The sequence below is a fragment of the Pezoporus wallicus genome, unplaced genomic scaffold (genome assembly GCF_028554395.1).
Source record: "Pezoporus wallicus isolate ANWC-B61680 ecotype Strahan unplaced genomic scaffold, APGP_CSIRO_Pwel_v1 contig_4722, whole genome shotgun sequence".
NCBI lineage: Eukaryota > Metazoa > Chordata > Aves > Psittaciformes > Psittacidae > Pezoporus > Pezoporus wallicus.
In genome coordinates this window covers 1,144,100-1,158,222 of record NW_026641840.1, presented here as the reverse complement: position 1 = coordinate 1,158,222, position 14,123 = coordinate 1,144,100, and the positions used below count along the sequence as shown (strand labels likewise).

General features: G+C 44.2%; 1 protein-coding gene across 2 annotated transcripts in view; it reads left to right on the top strand.

Annotated features, from left to right (window-relative positions):
* CHCHD3 (coiled-coil-helix-coiled-coil-helix domain containing 3) overlaps positions 1 to 14,123 on the top strand; it is a 163,158-nt gene that overhangs the window by 136,732 nt on the left and 12,303 nt on the right. The window lies entirely within an intron of this gene.

The following is a 14,123-nucleotide window of genomic DNA, read 5'->3' as shown; positions in this document are numbered from 1 at the left end:
TTTATCTATGAAACGATGATCATTTCATAAATGACAACTTTAGTTTTCCCGACAGCAACATAGATATTTAACTTTCTTCCTTTGATCAATACGGTCCATTAGGAATGAGAGTACTCAACAGGATGAAATATTAATTGTGTACTTTTTAGCTAGATGCAGATTCATTCTGAAGCGAGTGGGAGCAGGGGGATTCAGGCATAATAACTGTGTGTTTTTCTGGTAAGCCCCAAATCATGAGTCTGGTTGCATGGGGATGTGTGTTTTCATGGAAGTATTTGAGCTGTCATGTGAAGTTTAAATGTGCTTATTTGGGTAGGAAATAGGTTTGAGGCATTGAATTGTTTTGTGAGTTATATTAACTTTAAAAATCCATTATTCATAATTTAGCACATTAATGAAGGGAATAAAGCCAATTCTTTCCATGTTTGCTATAATCCCTTTTGTTTCCTTTCCAGAAGTCGTGGGTCCATTCATTAAAGCTCCCCTTGGGCTGTATCACCAGTTTCTCACACAGTTAGCTACTCTATGGCCTGGAATGGAGAAAGCAATCTTGAAATTAATTTCAGTAAAGCACAAAGTCATGACTAGGAATTTTTTATTTGATATGACCTAGTAATTAAAGTAACAAAAGATATTCTGGGAGGAAGAGTAGGATAGGTTAGAAAGGGCATTGAACAACTTGGTCTAGTGGAAGGTAACCCTGCCCATGGCTGGGGTTGGAACTGGATGCTCTTAACATCCTTTCCAATCCAAACCATTCTGTGATTCTATAGTTATTATCAGATAATGTTGTAGTAGGATAACCATGAGGGCAAACATGCCTCTTTATCTGATCATCCCTTTCCTCTTCTGGTGAGTCTGGTTGATGGGTTCAAAGGCAGCATGCTCATGAAAAACAACAAGGTGCTTGGTGACAGCCAGCATGGCTTCACTAAGGGGAAATCCTGCCTGACCAATTTGGTGGCCTTCCATGATGGGGTACAGAACTGATGGACAGGGGTAGAGCAGCTGATGTCATCTACCTGGACTTGTGCAAAGCGTTCGACACTGTCCCACACAACATCCTTGTCTCTACATTGGAGAGACATCAATTTGATGGATGGACCACTCGGTGGATAAAGAACTGGCTGGATGGCCGCACGCAAAGAGTTGTGGTCAATGGCTCAATGTCCGGCTGGAGACCAGTAACGAGTGGTGTCCCTCAGGGATCGGTGCTGGGACCGGTCTTGTTCAACATCTTCATCGCTGACATGGACAGTGGGATTGAGTGCGCCCTCAGCAAGTTTGCCGATGACACCGAGCTGTGTGGTTCGGTTGATCCGCTGGAGGAAAGGAATGCCATCCAGAGGGACCTCGACACGCTTGTGAGGTGGGCTGATGCCAACCTCATGAGGTTTAACCATGCCAAGTGCAAGGTCCTACAGCTGGGTCGGAGCAATCCCAGGCACAGCTACAGGCTGGGCAGAGAAGAGATTCAGAGCAGCCCTGCGGAGAAGGACTTGGGGGTGTTGGTCCATGAGAAAATGAACATGAGCCGGCTTCAGTGTGCGCTTGCAGCCCAGAAAGCAACCGTATCCTGGGCTGCATCCAAAGGAGCGTGACCAGCAGGTCGAAGGAGGTGATCCTGCCCCTCTGCTCTGCTCTCGTGAGACCTCACCTGGAGCATTGTGTGCAGTTCTGGTGTCCTCAACAAAGAAAGGACATGGAACTGTTGGAACAAGTCCAGAGGAGGCCACGAGGTTGATCAGGGACTGGAGCACCTCCTGTATGAAGACAGGCTGAGAGAGTTGGGGCTGTTCAGCCTGGAGAAGAGAAGCTGCGTGGAGACCTCATAGCAGCTTCCAGTGTCTGAAGGGGGCCTGTAGGGATGCTGGGGAGGGACTCTTCATTAGGGACTGTAGTGACAGGACAAGGGGTGGTGGGTTCAAACTGAAACAGGGGAAGTTTAGATTGGATCTAAGGAGGAAATTCTTTCCTGTTAGGGTGGTGAGGCACTGGAATGGGCTGCCCAAGGAAGTTGTGAATGCTCCATCCCTGGTAGTGTTCAAGACCAAGTTGGACGAGGCCTTGGATGAGGTGGTTTAGTGTGAGGTGTCCCTGCCCATGGCAGGGGGGTTGGAAGTTGATGATCTTAAGGTCCTTTCCAACCCTAACTATTCTATGGTTCTACGTTTCAGCCCACCATAGGTTTTCTGTATTTACTTACATTGAAACGTTAAGTAATTTTATGGTCTTCCTTATGAAAGCAAGTGAGGGAAACTCTTCCTTCACGCATCAGTGGCCAATAGTTAAATTGGCACATTCCCTCTTTTGGTGTGCTGGAAATCCACCAAGTTTCCTGAAAATTGATGGATGCTCTCATTAGGGCAGTTCTTGCTGCTGACTGCAGCTCCGTGAGCCACGCACAGCCAACGAGGACTGACTCTTCACTGCAGTGGTACATCTGGCTTCATGCTCCTTCTCAGGGACTAAAGCCTCTTGTTTTAATACCTTAAGCATCCTTTGTTGGGATTTTGTATTAACACGAGTAGATGATTTCCCAATTACAGTATTAAGCCCAGGAAGGTTAAACTCAGTCTCTGTTATTAATTTGTTCTGTATTTTGTAATCTTCTGGTGCTGAGATTTACAAATACCTTTCCTAAGGACGTTTTTTATGAGTCCAAGCCATCTGTGAGATCAAAGCCTACAGATCTCACAGCCCCCACTTGGGAGCACACAGAAGCGAACCTCCCTTTCTGGAAGGGGCCATGTTTTGCAGCATTAATGGTATGATTTCTCTAAGCAGCACGCACCTCTGTCTGGTTACAGGGTGAAGAATGAATTGCCAATTACCTCTACATGTTAGAACATGACACTGCACATGGCAGGAGGTTGTGCTATCTGTTTAGTTAAGGCCCCCAACGATGTAACCATCTGAAATCATGGGGTGGAAAGACAGCAGTCCTTGATCAGTCCCTAATAGCAGTGCGTGTGCAAGCTGTGGGAAGGGAGGTCAGTGCCACTGACCTTTGTTTTCCCATCAGAGCTCTCGAACAAGATGAAGTGATCAAAGCAGGATGCCAGTACATCAGCATGATCTCATTACTTTGGAAGCTGCATGCACAGATGCTGCTCTTGCTGGATCGGGTGTCACTGATTTACATTCATAACACCTCCATTACAGCTCATTTGCTACCACTTGTAATTAACCAGGCTTCCCTCTCTTTTTCTCTTTCTCCCTTCCAGTAGTGTCGGGCTAAATCAGGGTCAAAAAGAAACCGCAGTCATTCTACTTGGACTCCATCTAAGTGAAATCACAGTGTAAAGCCGAAGTACACATTAAACAAATATCAAATCATATGCTTTGTTGCAAAGTGCTGGCATACTCAGAAAAGCAGGTTTGTACAAATAGTGTTAGGATGTTGCATAAAGTAGTTCAGCTGCCTGGTTGCCTCCTAGCTCTTGTGATATTAGTTCAAGAGTAAAACGTTAATTCCTGTAGTAAAAAGTATTACTGGGCTTGACAATCCTGGCTTGAGGTATATTGCACCAGCCTTACTCTGTAGCTAAAAGGTAAAATGATCTAAAAAGACTCAATGGTATGAAAAATACATTGCTTTTTTTCTACTTTGGGAAATAGGTAAGACATAAGGCATGCAGAGAATAGTTATGCTCTAATGGCTTCTTCTCTGAGCAGAGCTGCACTTTTAATTACAGTTTGTCTTCCAATATTGCTTTTTATAGTCCTGTTTGCTTAGGGCTGCCTAAATAAAGATGAATCTCAATCAGATCTGAGCCATGTTTAGCAGTCAGGGTTTCAGCCCAATGTGTCCATGAGGCCTGTGGTGGTCGAGAAATGTTTCTGTATCTTCCAACAGTCACCCAGCAACCTGTTGCTCTTCCATTGGCATTTTTAATAGGAATCACAGAATCCCAGACTGGTTTGGGTTGGAAGGGACCTTGAAGCTCCAGTTCCAGTCCCTGCCATAGGCAGGGACACCTTCCACTAGAGCAGCTTGCTCCAAGCCCCTGTGTCCAACCTGGCCTTGAACACTGCCAGGGATGGGGCAGCCACAGCTTCTCTGGGCACCCTGTGCCAGTGCCTCAGCACCCTCACAGGGAAGAGCTTCTGCCTAAGAGCTCATCTCCATCTCCCTTCTGGCAGGTTAAAGCCATCACCCCTTGTGCTGTCACTGCGTGCAAAATGCTAAACTCTTTTCTGAACATGCTTTTTGATTCTCTCAGTTATTAAATTACTTCATTTTTAAAGCATGAGCCCTGACATCTATAGAGAATACATGTATTGGTTATGAAATGCCCTAACTGATGTTTTACAGGTGTTTACAGTATCTGATAAATGCATTATCAGATTTTCTTCAACATGAGCTTCATTCTTTAGCAAATCAAACCTCTTTTCCTGCTGTTTTTGAAGGGAGGATTTCCTAAGTATTTTGGATTTACTTTGGCATTTTAAAACAGTTCGGATGCATAGATGTGACCTGATATTTGGGTGGCAGGCTGCACACGCAGAAGCATGAAAAGCACACCACCTTCTAACCCTAATAGAATAGGAGAAGACGCAAAGCTATTTGGTAGGAGAACTATTTTCCCATTACTGTTGATGGGGCAGTGAAGTGTCAGTGAGTTTTGTCAGTTCAAGTGCTGTGTATTTCTATAGAGGATCTATAACTGAAATTGGAAAACTTATCAATGTTTAAAGAAAAAATGTCATAAAGCTGCTTTCCCACTCTCTTGCCTTCCCCTTCATCTACCTGCAGTCGAAAATCAAAGTATAGTCCTGGAACATTTAAAGCCCACATTAAAGCCTGGAGGAAGGAACTGAATGAAGAAGATAAAACTATTAAGTGTATCTTTAAGGAGACCACTCGAGTGCCATGTCTGTGGCTATAAACTCTATAAAGATGGACTCCCCTGTCTAGGGTATGTTAAGATGGATAATATTCCATAGCAGATGCTGCACTGTGCTGTACACATTACTGGAAGCAAAAGAAGATCAGGATCGAAAGGTTTTGCGAGACAGGCTTTATAGATCCGTGTGTAATAGACTCCCTCTGTCTACACTGCTTTACTGTGAGTGAAATCTTGCTCTTGCATGGGCTGATGGGATGCGCTCCCTTCTCTTCCATCACATCTAGTATTTCCCCTTTGCCTTGACTAGACACAGTAGTTTGGCCAAAAAATGGTTGTAACCCTCTCGATATAAAGATGCAGGTGCAGCATCAATGTAGATTTTAAACCGAGTTCTTTATAGAGAAATTCAGTGTCAAAGCCAATTCACCAGCTCTTCTATTAAATATTTTGGTTCCTTTAGGTAGAGAATTGCAGATATTCTTCTGAACAGTCTGCAAAGAGGTTTTGGTAGTGTGATTGATTAAGGATGAAGCTTATCTATGTAATGGCTCTACCCCAGGTTCTCTTTATTTTAAACCTGGGGACTTGTTTCTCCTCTCGGGTTGCACAGCATGACACTGTGTGGGGCAGAAGTTGTCTTCAAGTTCCTCAGTACCTGGTAAACCTATATTTAGGATCCTTGCAGTACAGATGTGGGAAGGTCAAGCTCAGCACCCTCTTGTCCTGGATAAGCATTGTAAACTAATTGCTTTCAGATAATACCCAAATTAATACAGATCAGGCATTCCCCCTTCTTCTCCTTAAGAGGATGTGTGTGCCACTCAAATAAGTTTGTTCCATCGGGCTTTGAATTCAGTGCTTGAATATCAAAATCCTTGGTCCCATAGATCTCTGCTAAAAGGAACTAATAACACTGATAATTCACACTTCTCACTATAGTTCCTTGAATACTATGTATATTTTCCAGGGGTCTCTATTTTGTCTGTGTAAATTCATATCATAGTACAGGACACATTTCTCAGGACAGACCTGATCTAATCTGTAATCATTTTATCACAGAGTGAGCGAAATGAGAAAAGCAGTTATTCCTTTAAAACTTTCCTTGTCACTTAACACGGGTCCCAGTTTCAAGCCATTTAGGAGATCCATTAAGCAGCCGGGTTGCTCCTGTGCATGCATTAGTAACAGACTCGGTGTAATATGGAACAGGCTTGCTGTATCATGGACACGTTTATGAAGATTGATAACAGTCAAGGTTCAGTATTAACTTTTATTGTCAAACAGGCTGCAGGAGAAACCGCCGAGTATTGCTTTGCCTTTGATTTGGGAAAAGGTTGCTGCATGAAAAAGACATCACAGAAAATAGCTCTGCTGGCAGGAGCATTATAAAATTGGGCTGTAAGTAGACCAAACAATAACTAGCTATAATTATGTTCATTACTGCCTCTCTCAGCTCTCTGGACCTTTGCTAGGGTGCTTGCACTCGCTGCCATGTTAGCTTTACAGTAGACTCACCTTTCCCACAAAGTGGGATGAGCGTGGTAAGATCCTGCCAGTCTGTGTAAGCAGCAACCCCAAAGGAGACCAGTTTTGTTTGTGGCATGGTACGAAAGAGGTCATTTAAATTTTACCTGCTTGTAGAAGTGATGCTAGGAGAAGGAGGAACGACCTGTAGAAAAAAACATGCTGTTTCTGTTACAATTTGCATCACTGGGGTATTTTTGCCCTACATTATTACTCTTTTCACGTCTTACTGTTCTCCTGTAAGGGTTATTTCAGGCTGTCTTCTATTTAGACCCCTTAAAAACAAAACCAAAGTTCCCAGCAGGATGTCAAGGATCCCCAGTTTCCATCTGCAAATGGCAAGAAGAATTAGTGTCTTTCTCTTAGCCTGGTACCATCCTTTGTAAGGAGATGTGCCACAGCAGCAGAAAGTTAGCAGCAATTAGTAGTAAACCTCCCGTGAGAACCAGTTGAAATCAAGGGGCATGACCTAACTGTGAAAGATGTTAGTGGTTGATCTAAAGTTTGTCAAGCTTGAGGTACTGTAACTTAAAAGCACCCTGCTACCAAACTACTGGAAGATGTTAGCAAAAAGAAATAGCGACTTAAAAATCATAGGGGATAAGGTTATAAAACACCAAGCATCAGAATGACTTTCTTAGACCAGATTGAAGTTCCATTAAATAACCCAGTGTCTAATTAATGCTGCCAGAACACAGCAGCTGTGCAAGGAGAGACCTTCGTAAGACCTTTGAGATTTAGGAATGATGTTTCCATGCAATGTTTCCAACAAGTAAGCAGTGATGTTTCCCTGCATTCAGGTCTGGGGCCCCCAATACACCAGGGACGTGGAGCTGTTGGAGCGAGTGCAGAGGAGGCCACGGAGATGCTGCGAGGGCTGGAGCAGCTCTGCTCTGGAGCCAGGCTGAGAGAGCTGGGCTGGGGCAGCCTGGAGAAGAGAAGGCTCCTGAAGGGGAGACCTTAGAGCAGCTCCAGTGCCTAAAGGGGCTGCAGGAAAGCTGGAGAGGGGCTTGGGACAAGGGCCTGTAGGGCCAGGCCAAGGGGAATGGCTTTAAGCTGCCAGAGGGGAGACTGAGATGAGCTCTTAGGCAGAAGCTCTTCCTGTGAGGGTGCTGAGGCACTGGCACAGGGTGCCCAGAGAAGCTGTGGCTGCCCCATCCCTGGCAGTGTTCAAGGCCAGGTTGGAGACAGGGGCTTGGAGCAAGCTGCTCCAGTGGAAGGGGTCCCTGCCCGTGGCAGGGGGTTGGAACTGGAGGAGCTTCAAGGTCCCTTCCAACCCAAACTACTTCAGTATTCTGTGAATACCCTCTACCTTCTGTTGTTAAACTGCTTTCCAGGTACCATCATGTCTAGTATTAGTCTCAGGGAAACATCCATTAGCAGGCAGTGAAAAATTATTTAAAATAATGAAAAGTAATGAAAATAATTTAAAAAAAGCATCAGTATTGTGCTTTAGAACTCATCACCAAGTTCAGTTCATTATCTGTTCATGGTGAACAGTGCATTTTCCCTAGTAGGATGCTAAGAGGGCGTTATGTTTTAATAGTTCCATAGCACGCTGTACAAGCACATTAAAACTAAGATACCAAGATATATTAGAGCAAGGTCCAGCACCAGCTTATTATCAACATGTTTGCAGGGTGATTATTACTCTCTGTGTGTGTTTGCTAACACATTGTTGTTGTTGCAGCCCAGCTGATTATATTGTATGGAAAGGGTGGCTCGCCACAGCAAGACCTGGGGAAGTGCACGGAGCCTTTGTAGCTTGTCAGGGTGAATCCAAGCCTTGTTTGTTAAATAACTTCATGCCCAAATGAAAAATAGGCATTTATTCTCCTCTCTCTTAAGATTGCAACCTTCAATTCCCTCAAGTAATCATCACCCAGAGGAGCGACGATGCTTGAAGTGTTTAACTGTTGATTGCTTTTTCTGTACGCTCCTTCCACTGATAATATCTTAGTTTTGTGGTCAGTAACAGGCTTTTGGGCCTCTTATGGCTGAAGAAAACAGTTAAACTTATATTGCTCTAGAGAGTAATATTTGGATAATAACGTGCCACGAGATAGCGTCTTGTGGTGCTTCACGCTGAGTGCAGTAGTTGACCTTTGCTATAGATGAGAAATCGCTCTTCTTATTAGAACACATTATATAGAACCTATATAAGGGAAAGCTGGGGTTTTAGTGCAGTAGGGTAAGGTGCTGTGAAGATTTTATTAGCACCATTTTGGGATGACCATGTTACTCAGGGGTTTACAAAGCCTGAAGTGAGTTGTATAGCTCTTGGGAAATAAGTGGCAGTAATAAATCTAAAACATGGTGTGCTCCCGTGTGTTTGGTTTATGCTGCACATTTGGGCTTTTGGCCTTTATTTAGGTCTGTTGGCTCTTTTTGTGTGTGCGTCTGTGTTTTACACGCACAGGGAGGTAACAGTACATGGAAAATTAACATGGGGCAGGAATGAGGACTTGGGGGTGTTGGTTGATGAGAAGCTCCCCATGACCCGGCTTCAGTGTGCGCTTGAGCCCAGAACCCCCCCGTGTGCTGGGCTGCACCCCCAGAGGGTGAGCAGCAGCTCAGGGAGGGGATCCTGCCCCTCTGCTGTGCTCTGGGGTGACCCCCCCTGCAGTCCTGATCCAGCTCTGGGGCAGCAGCACAAGAGGGACGTGGAGCTGTTGGAGCGAGTGCAGGGGAGGCCACGGAGATGCTGCGAGGGCTGGAGCAGCTCTGCTCTGGAGCCAGGCTGAGAGAGCTGGGCTGGGTCAGCCTGGAGAAGAGAAGGCTCCTGAAGGGGAGACCTGAGAGCAGCTCCAGTGCCTAAAGGGGCTGCAGGAAAGCTGGAGAGGGGCTTGGGACAAGGGCCTGTAGGGCCAGGCCAAGGGGAATGGCTTTAACCTGCCCGAGGGGAGACTGAGATGAATTATTACTAAGTTCTTTTTCATTTAAAAATCAGAAATACTGCACTGTATTTTTACATAGTATGTAATGCTCATTAATATAGCCAAGTAATCCTGGAACGGCAACGATTGCAAACCACTGCATCAGCCACTTCTATGACGAACATCAGCCAAAGCATTAACTGTAGTTCCCAGACACCCAATCTACCTCATCATGAGCTCTAGCTGCATTTAAAGAGAAGGGTTGATTCCCTCGCTGCTTGCTGCAGCCTAAATCTCCATAGTGCCAAAAAGCCCCCAGAAGTCCTAATGGTACGAAATGGCACCACCTGGTGTTGTTTGCCTCGATGATCTTTGGTCTACTCACGAACAGCTGAGCCAGTGGAACCTTGCCATTCTTCATTAAATAATTTTGAGGGCGGAGTAATGAGACAGAGCTCGAGTGATGCCACATGCAAACTCTAAAAATAATCTGTGATTTACATTAGGAGGCTCGCAATGCAAGTGTTGATATGCTGATCACGTAGGCATGGCAGTGGAGGGCTTTGCTCAGCCCAGATGGAGCAGATTTGACTCTTGCGGTGGGTTTGGTTTGGGTTTTGTTCCGCTGAGTTGGACGGACTTATGTGTATCTGAGCTGATTGATCTTTGTCTCTCAGCTTGCCAAACTTGAGAACTGGTTTTGATCAGTGCAAGACCAAGAAATTCTTTCTCTCTCTATATAAAATCAGACTAGCTAGGGTTGGAAAGGACCTTAAGACCCTTTTAGTTCCAAGCCCTTTGCCCCTTGTCCTGTCAAGGACACCACACACTAGACCATGTCACCCAAGACTCCATCCAGCATGGCCTTGAACACTGCCAGGGATGGAGCATTCACCACCACTTCTCTGGGCAACCCATTCCAGTGCCTCACCACCCTCACACTAATGAATTTCTTCGTCATATCCAACCTAAATCTCTGCTATTTCAGTTTGAACCCATCACCCCTTGTCCTATCGCTACAGTCTCTGATGAAGAGTCCCTCTCCAGCATCCTTGTTAGCCCCCTTCAGACACTGGAAGCTGCTCTGAGGTCTCCACGCAGCTTCTCTTCTCCAGGCTCAACAGCCCCAATGTTCTCAGCCTGTCTGCATCTGGGAGGTGCCCCAGCCCTTCATCATCCTCATGGCTTCCTCTGGGTTCATTCCAACAGTTCCATGTCCTTCTTATGGGGAGGACAACAGCATAAGAACTGCACACAGTGGAATCTCATGAGAGCAGAGTAGAGGGGCAGGATCACCTCCTCTGACCTGCTGGTCACACTCCTTTTGATGCAGCCCAGGATACGGTTGGCATAGAGATACATTACATGGCTACAGTATATTCCATGCAGATTAAACTGCTCCTTCCAGGGTTTGTTCCGATTAAAGATTATAATTGCCATGTTATTTTCTCCCACTGTAGAGACATTCACGTCCCTCTTAGAAGTCTAAATTTCATATCATTATCTGTGATTATTTATTTTAGTATCCTGGCATTCAGTAAAAACTGTTCCTTAAGCTAAGTACAAAAAATGTGCATCCTAAATATGGGTAATTCCAACACGTTGTTCCCTTTGCAGCTGCAAGGACCAGCTGTGTGTAAGGTACATTTGTATAATAATATGTTGATGTACTTTGTATTTTAAGGGTTCCTTTGTTGTTTTTTTTTCAGGGAGAGGGATTTTGTATACAAATAGTGCTTTGGGATAATAGAAGTCAATTCAGACCAATTTAAATCAAAGTATTCAATCTAATTTTGTCTGTAGGGGTTGATAGGAGTCTTGTATTCATTTGATGACTTGCTCATCAAGCTATTTGGAGTATAAGCAGTCACAGCATGTCAGCTCAGAGGTCCCCTTAGCTTATCGGGCAATGGCTAGGAGTGGGTATTTAGAAAACACTGTAAAACGGGGGAATTATGCAGTGATACCATTTTGCCTTCCAACAAGTGGTGGAGTGGGGCTTTCCTGAGCCAAACATTGTATTTTTGTTTAGAATCTCTTTGATGGACTTGTCACTATACAGTGACTCTTGTGTTACTGTGTAGTTATCTTTTGAACTTATGGTAACCCCAGTATCCTCTAGCAGTAAGTACCAGCTTTTCATAGGATTATAGGATGGTTTGAGGTGGAAGGGACCTTAAAGCTCCTCCAGTTCCAACCCCTGCCACGGGCAGGGACACCTTCCCCTAGAGCAGCTTGCTCCAAGCCCCTGTGTCCAACCTGAACACTGCCAGGGATGGGGCAGCCACAGCTTCTCTGGGCACCCTGTGCTAGGGCCTCACCGTGATTTTTTTCATGATGTGTTGTTTGGAAAGGATTGAATTATTCTGTCATTGTAAATGCTTCTAGAAAAACCTCACTAGCTTCATCTCTTGCCATTGATAATTTCACAGATCCATCTCACGTTCACTTGCAGTTGTCTTTCAAGCCTGATGAGATCTAGTCCTAATATTATATCCTAAACATCTGAACATTTACCTTGGCAACTCCTTCATCAGTCTAATTAGGATTCACAACCAGAAAATCTTTTTTCTGGTTCTCATCCTAATGTCTTCCTGTTGTAAGTCCCAGCCCAACAAGGGATTTAAGAATGTGCATAACTTTACACATGCAAATGTGGAATTACTCACTCCTTGAAGTTCTGCTCGTATTTATGCGCTCTGCCAGATTTGAGGTTGTAAATTCTCTCTGTTAATCTTAGAGATGCTCTTTCCTCCCTGAATGCAATAAATAAGTTGTTGCAATACAGGGAATGATTTCCACTTTGCTTACACTACAAGCTGATATCCTGCCAATGTACCAGGTGGGAAATACTTACTACATAAACAAAAAGCATCTGTAAAGGTCAGTCATACTGTCTGCTGTGCTTTGTTGTTAAACCAGGCTTTTGTCCACCTATTGAACTTGACTTAGTACTCCTCAGACATAATTAAATGTCTGTCTTCAAGCAGAGTGTATGAATATGCTGGAATCTTTCCTTCTCATCTCCGTCCTTAAATTTCAAAGGTCAGAACGTTTGAAATAGGTTTTTATTTGAAGAAGCCTGGGGGAGAGATGAAATAAATGAGAGGATGACAAACATTTGCCAATGATTTTGTCAGTGCTGGGATTTTAGGCAAAAGAAGCTAAAAATAACAGGGGCAATATTGACACTGGACTTGATCCCTAGTAGCACAAAAGATACGTATAGCAGCAGGCGGAATAAGTTGTATTCCAACTTGTGCAGAAGACATTTATTTAGTATTACTACATGTGTTTAGCATTCTCAGCTGTAGAGCAGAAACAACTGTGGTTCTCGATCACCATTTCATCATAGATTCATTAGGCAAATTCTTTCCTTTACACCTTTTGCAGAAGTCACACTATGTACTCATGTGTAAATAAAAGCAAGAATCAACTCCACAGTACTTGATCTTTTGCTGGCAGCACTTCCCACACGGTAATTCTGAGGGCTCTGTGTGGGCACAGCTTGATTATGGACTGCTTCATAGCATCACTTGTAGATATTCAGAACTCAGATCTGCAGTATTAACTTCCAAATGATTTTTGAGAAGAACAGAACCATTTGGTTTGTGCTTTGCATGTTTCATAATGCGCTTTCAAGTCATCACCTACACTTCATGTGCGAAGACAATGTTTAAAAATAATTTAATATAAGGAGTAAATTGATTTCAAACCTAAAAATACTGGTTGCAGCAGTAAGGACCTTCATTATCATATGCCCTTTTGTCCCACTATCTGTTTTGCAGCTCTTCTCTGTTCTATGAACAAGTCCTGCGTATTCACTCTGCAGTGATGCTGTTGGAAGTGGCTCTGTTTGGACGAGATACCCTTAAAAAAGGAATAACCCCCTCACCACCTTTTGTGTCAGGATGGAAAATACCACTGTCTTGCTGCTGCTCCAGACTTGTTGCTTACACTTCATCTTTGAGCTGACCTTCTCTTGAGGTCTTCTCAGCTAGGCTTATGTTTTGCTCTTGCTGACTCTATGTAAAGTATCTCAGACACAGCCTTTCTTGTCCATCTGCTTAGCTAAATCCATCACTACTCAGGCTACCAGTTACTGCAACATTCATTTTCACTTTGAAATCTTGCCCTGATGATACCTGTTGAAAGCAGTGCTGTTTCCTACCCTGGATTCACATCATCTCCTTTCATCCTGCCACTGGCTTCCCCATCATTGTGATCCCGTGCAAGTCACACGTCTTCACTTTCGAAGCCACATATGTCCCATTTGTGCTTCCATGCTGCTTCCAATTCGCTGTTTATTTTCTCTCTGACCCGTGCGTGCTGCCCCCTTCTATCCCTCACTCATCCACTATTCAAACAAGCACCACGTTTCAGTGTCTCTCAGAAGGAATTTCTGCTAGACATAGACAACATTCATCGATTCGCTGCCCACAAAAGCCTCTAAAACTCCTCTTGGCTGCTCACAAACACTTGAAAACAACTAGGCTGTTGTTATACTTGGTGGGCTGCCTATCATAGAATTGTTTAGGTTGGAAAAGATCTTTATACCATCAAGTGCAACCATTAATCCAGCAGCGCCAAGTCCACCACTAAGCCATGTCACTAACGGCCTCATCTACACATCTTTGAAAGCCCTCCAGGGATGCTGACTCCACCACTTCCCTGGACAGCCTTTTCCAATGCTTGACAACCCTTTTGGTGAATACATTTTTTTCCCAATTCCCCATCTAAGCTTCCCCTGGCACAACTTGAGGCCTTTTCCTCTTGTCTGTTTTGTGATGGTGCAGATTGCCTCAGTTTCCTTTTGTTTCACCATCTGTTGGCCTCAATGTGTTGTTTCTTATCTTTGTGTGCATTATAA